The sequence below is a fragment of the Pseudophryne corroboree genome, unplaced genomic scaffold, assembly GCF_028390025.1.
Source record: "Pseudophryne corroboree isolate aPseCor3 unplaced genomic scaffold, aPseCor3.hap2 scaffold_294, whole genome shotgun sequence".
NCBI classification, from domain to species: domain Eukaryota; kingdom Metazoa; phylum Chordata; class Amphibia; order Anura; family Myobatrachidae; genus Pseudophryne; species Pseudophryne corroboree.
The window spans coordinates 748,002-757,452 of record NW_026969607.1 but is presented as its reverse complement, the minus strand read 5'-3'; the positions used below and the strand labels follow the sequence as shown (position 1 = coordinate 757,452).

At 41.7% G+C, this 9,451-nt stretch overlaps 2 pseudogenes; one reads left to right on the top strand and one right to left on the bottom strand.

The window, feature by feature from the left end:
* Window positions 1-3,617: 3,617 nt before the first annotated feature.
* On the top strand, window positions 3,618-3,796 carry LOC135015422 (U1 spliceosomal RNA; annotated as a pseudogene).
* A 2,103-nt stretch (window positions 3,797-5,899) lies between these two features.
* Window positions 5,900-6,041, bottom strand: LOC135015242 (U1 spliceosomal RNA; annotated as a pseudogene).
* Window positions 6,042-9,451: the final 3,410 nt, after the last annotated feature.

Sequence of the window (9,451 nt, the reverse complement as noted above, 5' to 3'; positions counted from 1 at the left end):
TCCATCTTGAACTTGAACCTTTTCAAGTATAGGTTCAGGGATTTTAAATTTAATATGGGTCTGACCAAACCGTCCGGTTTTGGGACTACAAACAGGGTCGAATAATTTCCCTTTCCTTGTTGAAGCAGGGGAACCTTGACCACCACCTGTTGAAGATACAATTTGTGAATTGCATTTAACACTATCTCCCTTTCCTGGGGAGAAGATGGTAGGGCCGATTTGAAAAACCGGCGAGGAGGCACCTCTTCGAATTTCAGCTTGTAACCCTGAGAAACAATTTCTATTGCCTAGGAATCCACCTGCGAATGAACCCAGATGTGACTGAAAACTCGAAGACGTGCCCCCAACTGGGCGGACTCCTTTAGCGGAGCCCCAGCGTCATGCGGTGGATTTTGTAGAGGCCGGGGAGGACTTCTGTTCCTGGGAACTAGCTGTGTTGTGCAGCTTCTTCCCTCTGCCCTTACCTCTGGCAAGAAAGGACGCACCTCGTACTTTCTTGTTTCTCTGTGATCGAAAGGACTGCATTTGATAATGTGGTGCTTTCTTAGGCTGTGAGGGAATATAAGGCAAAAAATTTGATTTACCAGCTGTAGCTGTGGAGACAAGGTCCGAGAGACCTTCCCCAAACAATTCCTCACCCCTGTAAGGTAAAACCTCCATATGCCTTTTTGAGTCGGCATCACCTGTCCATTGCCGGGTCCATAGGACTCGTCTAGCAGAAATCGACATAGCGTTTATTCTAGAACCCAGTAGACTAATGTCACTTTGAGCATCTCTCATATATAGGACAGCATCTTTTATATGCCCTATGGTCAATAACATAGCATCCTTATCTAGGGTCTCAATCTCTGCTGATAAGGTATCTGTCCATGCTGCCACCGCGCTACAACCTCGGCCGACGCAATTGCCGGTCTGAGTAAGGTACCAGAATGTGTGTAAATGGACTTTAGGGTAACCTCCTGCTTGCGGTCAGCAGGGTCCCTGATGGTAGCCGTATCCTGGGATGGCAGCGCTACCTTTTTGGATAAGCGTGTCAATGCTTTATCCACCCTAGGGGAGGATTCCCACCGTATCCTGTCCATTGGCGGGAAAGGATACGCCATAAGAATCCTTTTGGGAATCTGCAGCTTTTTGTCTGGAGATTCCCAAGCTTTTTCACATAATTCGTTCAACTCATGTGAGGGGGGAAAGGTTATCTCAGGTTTCTTTCCCTTATACATGTGTACCCTCGTGTCAGGGACAGGGGACTCTGTGATGTGCAAAACATCTTTTATTGCAATAATCATATATCGAATACATTTAGCCAATTTTGGTTGTAACTTTGCATCATCGTAGTCGACACTGGAGTCAGAATCCGTGTCGGTATCTGTGTCAACTATTTGGGATAGTGGGCGCTTTTGAGACCCCGAAGGTCCCTGCGACATAGGGACAGGCATGGGTTGACTCCCTGACTGTTCCCTAGCTTCAGCTTTGTCTAATCTCTTGTGTAATAAGTTTACATTAGCACTTAAAACATTCCACATATCCATCCAGTCAGGTGTCGGCGTTGTCGATGGAGACACCACATTAATTTGCTCCTGCTCCTCTCTAGGAGAGCCTTCTACCTCAGACATGTCGACACACGTGTACCGACACACCATACACTCAGGGAATCCTCTTATCTGAGGACAGTTCCCCAACAAGGCCCTTTGGAGAGACAGAGAGAGAAAGTATGCCAGCACACACCCCAGCGCTATATGACCCAGGAAAAAAACACAATCATTTTATGTTTACCCAGTAGCGCTGTATTTCCATATATATATGCGCCTAATTATGTGCCCCCTCTTCTTTAAGACCCTCTTTCTACCGTGGTATAAGCAGGGGAGAGTCCATGGAGTTTCCGCTCAACGGTGCTGTGGAGAAAATGGCGCTGGTGAGTGCTGAGGGAGAAGCCCCACCCCCTCAGCGACGGGCTTCTGTCCCGCTCAAATATAGTAAAAAAATGGCGGGGGCTCTTATATATATATACAGTGCCTAGCTGCATATATATTTATTTTGCCAAAGAGAGGTCTATATTGCTGCCCAGGGCGTCCCCCCTGCGCCCTTCACCCTTACACTGACTGCCGTGTGTGAGGTGTATGGGAGCAATGGAGCACAGCTTTACTGCTGTGCGTTACCTCAGTGAAGATCATGACGTCTTTCGCCGCCTCTGAAGTCTTCTTTTCTTCTCATACTCACCCGGCTTCTATCTTCCGGCTCTGCGAGGGGGACGGCGGCGTGGCTCTGGGATGGACGGCGAGGGTGAGACCTGCGTACCGATCCCTTTGGAGCTAATGCTGTACAGTAGCCTAAGAAGCAGAGCCTATCAACTCACAGAAGTAGGTGTGCATCTCTCCCCTCCGCCCCTCGATGCAGGGAGTCTGTTGCCAGCAGGCTCCCTGAAAATAAAAAAATCTAACAAATATACTTTCTGTCAGGAAACTCAGGAGAGCTCCCTGAAAAGCACCCAGTCTCCTCTGGGCACAGTAGTAAACTGAGGTCTGGAGGAGGGGCATAGAGGGAGGAGCCAGTGCACACCCAGATCTAAAGTCTTTCTTAAAGTGCCCATGTCTCCTGCGGAGCCCGTCTATCCCCCATGGTCCTTACGGAGTCCCCAGCATCCTCTAGGACGTAAGAGAAAAATTATGCTGGCAGAAAAATCCAATTGAGTGATTAAACAGCTCCAGAGCTGCTCTGTAAGGCAAGTAAAAGGGTGTGGGCCCTGCAGCACTACCTGTAGTTTGCATTGTGCATTGGAAGACTAGTTTGCTGTCTGTTTCCACTTCTTTTTTCTTGAGCCCCTCCCGTCTATACCCTTGTGCACTATCCTGACTTCTCCTCCCGTCTGCTTACTTTGTGCCTTCCAATGCACAATGCAAACTACAGGTAGTGCTGCAGGGCCCACACCCTTTTACTTGCCTTACAGAGCAGCTCTTGAGCTGTTACAGTGCCCAGCTGCTGCAAGAAATCAGCGTGAATGCTTCAGGGGCTGGGGCATGGCCAACATGAGCCCCACACCGAAGGAGGGTGGGGGTGTTTAATGCGAACTAGGGGTCTCGCACAATGCAAACTACAGGTAGTGCTACAGGGCCCACACCCTTTTACTTGCCTTACAGAGCAGCTCTGGAGCTGTTACAGTGCCCAGCTGCTGCAAGAAATCAGCTTGAATCCTTCAGGGGCTGGGGCATAGCCAACATGAGCCCCACACCGACGGAGGGTGGAGGTGTTTAATGCGAACTAGGGGTCATCCAAGTGCCGCAAAAGGCCGCCATGCCCTGCACGCCCCTTTTCTCTTTTCATATGCAGACGAGGGTTGAAGCCAACTTTGACCCACTGCTTGGATGACATCGCCATATGCAAATTCATCTGCTGCAGGCCTTCCCCCAGGAATGCTTGCACTAGTTGTTGCATTTGGTTTGTTGTTTGGGGGTGCTTCAGTATTAGGCAGCCTTCTGCCCTCCCATGTTCATCTGAAAATATGTGTTCTCCCTGCAGTTGTTGTCCCCAGATGAGAGTTCCCTTGTGCTGCCTCAGTTGAATCTCCTTTACTTGACAGAGATGTGCCTGAGCAGCGGCCCTCCCCAGCCCTATCCCAAATCATACTTATTTTGCATAGGAGATACCATGGTCATGAAGACTGTTCTCCCAGGGTGCGGTTCATTCATTGCATTCTGGGTATGCTGACCCCTGTGATTTCCCCAAATGTGGGAAACTCGACTGCATTATTTAATGCGAACTAGGGGTCATCCAAGCACCGCAAAAGGCCGCCATGCCCTGCATACCCCTTTTCTCTTTTCATAAGCAGACGAGGTTTGAAGCCAACTTTGACCCACTGCTTGGATGACATCACTTGCTGCCTTCCCAATGAAGCAAGTTTAATTTAATAATAGGTGAAAAACCATCCCTACAAAGGTGTTAATCAGATACTTGGCTTTGTGGACACTTTTCAGAGCACAAATTTGTTAGCATAAAAATAAAGCCAGAAAATGAAGAGCTGTTTAATCACTCAATTGGATTTTTCTGCCAGCATATTTCTTTTTCTCTGCAACCCACTGCTAAATTGTGCTTCGTGGCTGTTTTTTTTTATAAAATCACTGATTCAAATCTAACTCTGATTACATCAGAGAAGGCCAGGTACCCTACACCATAAGAGGTGGTTTGAAATTTTTACTTGTCTACTTAAAGATCACCAAAATCTGATAACAAGGTCAATTGTGTCCCTAGGTGGGATTGAACCACCAACCTTTTGGTTAACAACTGAACACGCTAACTGTTTGTGCCTCAGAGACACTTTGCGAAAGTACATACTGACAAAGGCTAATAAGCATTCATCTAGAACGTTTCCTAGAAAAACTTTAAAAAGTCAATAATCTGGAGAGTTTTTGTAAGATGTTTCTTCCATCAACCAATGAAGAAACACATTGGTACTTTCCCATGATGAGTGAGTGCTTCAGGATCTCTTGCACTTACATGTGCAGCAGAGTACTGTAATGGAAGCATGCTAGGTCCATAACCCAGAGGTAGGCAGATTGAAACTATCCTCTGCTATATGCATTGTTTTTTGTTAATTAAAGTAATCCAAAACTGGGATTGATATTTTTGCTCATTTATTTTTACTTAAAGTACAATAACTTTTACCATTTTAATTTGTTTTAATAGTATATTGACAGTATTGTTTTCTTTCAAAAATCCACTTAATTTTCTTTACCCTATTATTAAAATGGTAATTGACAAAAACAAACTACATTGTCACCAGAAGAGCAGTACAAAATATACAAGTGTTATATTAAAATCATCTTTCCAGCTTGAATTTCAATGATGCCTTGGTGCAACAATTTTGTGAGAAACATCTTCACCCATAAAGAAAGATTTTCTTAATTCCTTACCTGTGTGCTGATTAGATATCACCTTGTTTTCACATTAAACAGACTTCCCCATGAGGAAGCAGCAAGGATGCAGTGACGTTTATGTTTCCTGGTGTCAACCTGTATTATTTCAGTAGACATTGAAATGAGGATGCATCTTGCTGCCTTTCCAATGAAGCAAGTTTAATTCAGTAATAGGTGAAAAACCATTCCTACAAAGGTGTTAATCAGAGACTTGGCTTTGTGGACACTTTTCAGAGAGCAAATTTGTTAGCATAAACATAAAATCAGAAAATGAAGAGCTGTTTAATCACTCAATTGGACTTTTCTGCCAGCATAATTTTTTTTCTCTGCAACCCACTGCTAAATTGTTCTTCCTAGCTGTTTTTATAAAATCACTTAATCAAATCTAACTCTGATTACATCAGAGAAGGCCGGGTACCCTACACCATAAGAGGGGGTTTGAAATTTTGACTTGTCTACTTAAAGATCACCAAAATCTGATAACAAGGTCAATTACGTCCCTGGGTGGGATTGAATCACCAACCTTTAGGTTAATAGCCATACACACTAACTGATTGCGCCACAGCGACACTTTGCAAAAGTACATACTGACAAAGGCTAATAAGCATTCATCTAGAACGTTTCCTAGAAAAACTTTAAAAAGTCAATAATCTGGAGAATTTTTGTAAGAAACACATTGGTACTTTCCCATGATGAGTGAGTGCTTCAGGATCTCTTGCACTTACATGGGCTATTAACCAAAAGGTTCCCACCCAGTGATGTAATTGACCTTGTGATCAGATTTTGGTGATCTTTAAGTAGACAAGTCAAAATTTCAAACCCCCTCTTATGGTGTAGGGTACCTGGCCTTCTCTGACGTAATCAGAGTTAGATTTAATTAAGGTGCGCAAGGGCATAGAAGGGAGCGGTTTAAGAAAAGAGAAGTGGAAACAGACAGCAAACTAGGCTGGAGAGAGACCTGAGACAAAGAGATCAGAATTATACGAGAGCCGACCAGGGGAAACACAAATTATGCAGTCAAGTTTCCCACATTTGGGGAAATCGCAGGAGCAGCACACCCAGAGTGCAATGGGTGAGCCTTGCCCTGGGAGAAGCACCTTCATGATCATAGTATCTCACCTGGCAGGTAAGTAGGAGTTGGGCTAGTTCTTGGGAGGGTCGCTGCTCGGGTACCCCCCTGTCAAGTGAAGGAGATCCAACTGAGGCAGCACAAGGGAACTCTCGAAAGAAGAACAAGGCTAGAGGAAGATCTGAGACAAAGAAATCTGACTTTTACCAGAGCTGACCAGAGGAAAGCACAAACACAGTCCCCCACTACCACCAGGAAACATTAACGCCACTGCATCCTTGCTGCTTTCTCATGTGGAAGTCTATTTAATGTGAAAACAAGGTGATATCTAATTAGCACACAGAAAAGAAAATTAAGTGAATTTTTGAAAGAAAACAATACTGTCAATATACTATTAAAACAAATTAAAATGGTAAAAGTTATTGTACTTTTAGTAAAAATAAAAGAGCAAAAATGTCAATCCCAGTTTTGGATTACTTTAATTAACAAAAAAAATGCATATAGCAGAGGATAGTTTCAATCTGCCTACCTCTTGGTTATGGACCCAGCATGCTTCCATTACAGTACTCTGCTGCACATGTAAGTGCAAGAGATCCTGAAGCACTCACTCATCATGGGAAAGTACCAATGTGTTTCTTCATTGGTTGATGGAAGAAACATCTTACAAAAACTCTCCACATTATTGATTTTTTAAAATGTTTCTAGGAAACGTTCTAGATGAATGCTTAATAGCCTTTTTCAGTATATGCTTTTGCAAAGTGTCGCTGTGGCGCAATCAGTTAGTGTGTAAGGCTATTAACCAAAAGGTTGGTGGTTCAATCCCACCCAGGGACGTAATTGACCTTGTTATCAGATTTTGGTGATCTTTATGTAGACAAGTCAAAATTTCAAACCCCCTGTTATGGTGTAGGGTACCTGGCCTTCTCTGATGTAATCAGAGTTAGATTTGATTCAGTGATTTTATAAAAACAGCTAGGAAGCACAATTTAGCAGTGGGTTGCAGAGAAAAAGAAATATGCTGGCAAAAAAATCCAATTGAGTGATTAAACAGCTCTTCATTTTCTGGCTTTATTTTTATGCTAACAAATTTGTTCTCTGAAAAGTGTCCACAAAGCCAAGTCTCTGATTAACACCTTTGTAGGGATGGTTTTTCACCTATTACTAAATTAAACTTGCTTCATTGGAAAGGCAGCAAGATGCATCCTCATTTCAATGTCTACTGAAATAATACAGGTTGACACCAGGAAACATTAACGCCACTGCATCCTTGCTGCTTTCGCATGTGGAAGTCTGTTTAATGTGAAAACAAGGTGATATCTAATTAGCACACAGGTAAGGAATTAAGAAAATCTTTATTTAAGGGTGAAGATGTTTCTCACAAAATCGTTGCCCCAATGCATCATTGAAATTCAAGCTGGAAAGATGATTTTAATATATCACTTGTACATTTTGTATTGCTCTTCTGGTGACAATGTAGTTTGTTTTTGTCAATTACCATTTTAATAATAGGGTAAAGAAAATTAAGTGGATTTTTGAAAGAAAACAATACTGTCAATATACTATTAAAACAAATTAAAATGGTAAAAGTTATTGTACTTTAAGTAAAAATAAAAGAGCAAAAATATCAATCCCAGTTTTGGATTACTTTAATGAACAAAAAAAAATGCATATAGCAGAGGATAGTTTCAATCTGCCTACCTCTGGGTTAGGGGCCCAGCATTTTTCCATTGCAGTATTCTGCTGCACATGTAAGTGCAAGAGATCCTGAAGCACTCACTCATCATGGGAAAGTACCAATGTGTTTCTTCGTTGGTTGATGGAAGAAACATCTTACAAAAACTCTCCAGATTATTGACTTTTTAAAGTTTTTCTAGGAAACGTTCTAGATGAATGCTTATTAGCCTTTGTCAGTATGTACGTTTGTAAAGTGTCTCTGTGGCGCAATCTGTTAGTGTGTTTGGTTATTAATCAAAAGGTTGGTGGTTCAATCCCACCCAGGGATGTAATTGACCTTGTTATCAGATTTTGGTGATCTTTAAGTAGACAAGTCAAAATTTCAAACCCCCTTCTTATGGTGTAGGGTACCTGGCCTACTCTGATGTAATCAGAGTTAGATTTGAATCAGTGATTTTATAAAAAAAAACAGCTAGGAAGCACAATTTAGCAGTGGGTTGCAGAGAAAAAGAAATATGCTGGCAGAAAAATCCAATTGAGTGATTAAACAGCTCTTCATTTTCTGGCTTTATTTTTATGCTAACGAATTTGTTCTCTGAAAAGTGTCCACAAAGCCAAGTATCTGATTAACATATTTGTAGGGATGGTTTTTCACCTATTACTAAATTAAACTTGCTTCATTGGAAAGGCAGCAAGATGCATCCTCATTTCAATATCTACTGAAATAATACAGGTTGACACCAGGAAACATTAACGCCACTGCATCCTTGCTGCTTTCTCATGTGGAAGTCTGTTTAATGTGAAAACAAGGTGATATCTAATTAGCACACAGGTAAGGAATTAAGAAAATCTTTATTTAAGGGTGAAGATGTTTCTCACAAAATCGTTGCCCCAATGCATCATTGAAATTCAAGCTGGAAAGATGATTTTAATATATCACTTGTACATTTTGTATTGCTCTTCTGGTGACAATGTAGTTTGTTTTTGTCAATTACCATTTTAATAATCGGGTAAAGAAAATTAATTGGATTTTTGAAAGAAAACAATACTGTCAATATACTATTAAAACAAATTAAAATGGTAAAAGTTATTGTACTTTAAGTAAAAATAAAAGAGCAAAAATATCAATCCCAGTTTTGGATTACTTTAATTAACAAAAAAAAATGCATATAGCAGAGGATAGTTTCAATCTGCCTACCTCTGGGTTATGGACCCAGCATGCTTCCATTACAGTACTCTGCTGCACATGTAAGTGCAAGAGGTCCTGAAGCACTCACTTATCATGGGAAAGTACCAATGTGTTTCTTCATTGGTTGTTGGAAGAAACATCTTACAAAAACTCTCCACATTATTGACTTTTTAAAATGTTTCTAGGAAACGTTCTAGATGAATGCTTATTAGCCTTTGTCAGTATGTACTTTCGCAAAGTGTCGCTGTGGCGCAATCAGTTAGTGTGTATGGTTATTAACCAAAAGGTTGGAGGTTCAATCCCACCCAGGGACGTAATTGACCTTGTTATCAGATTTTGGTGATCTTTAAGTAGACAAGTCAAAATTTCAAACCCCCTGTTATGGTGTAGGGTACCTGGCCTTCTCTGATGTAATCAGAGTTAGATTTGATTCAGTGATTTTATAAAAACAGCTAGGAAGCACAATTTAGCAGTGGGTTGCAGAGAAAAAGAAATATGCTGGCAAAAAAATCCAATTGAGTGATTAAACAGCTCTTCATTTTCTGGCTTTATTTTTATGCTAACAAATTTGTTCTCTGAAAAGTGTCCACAAAGCCAAGTCTCTGATTAACA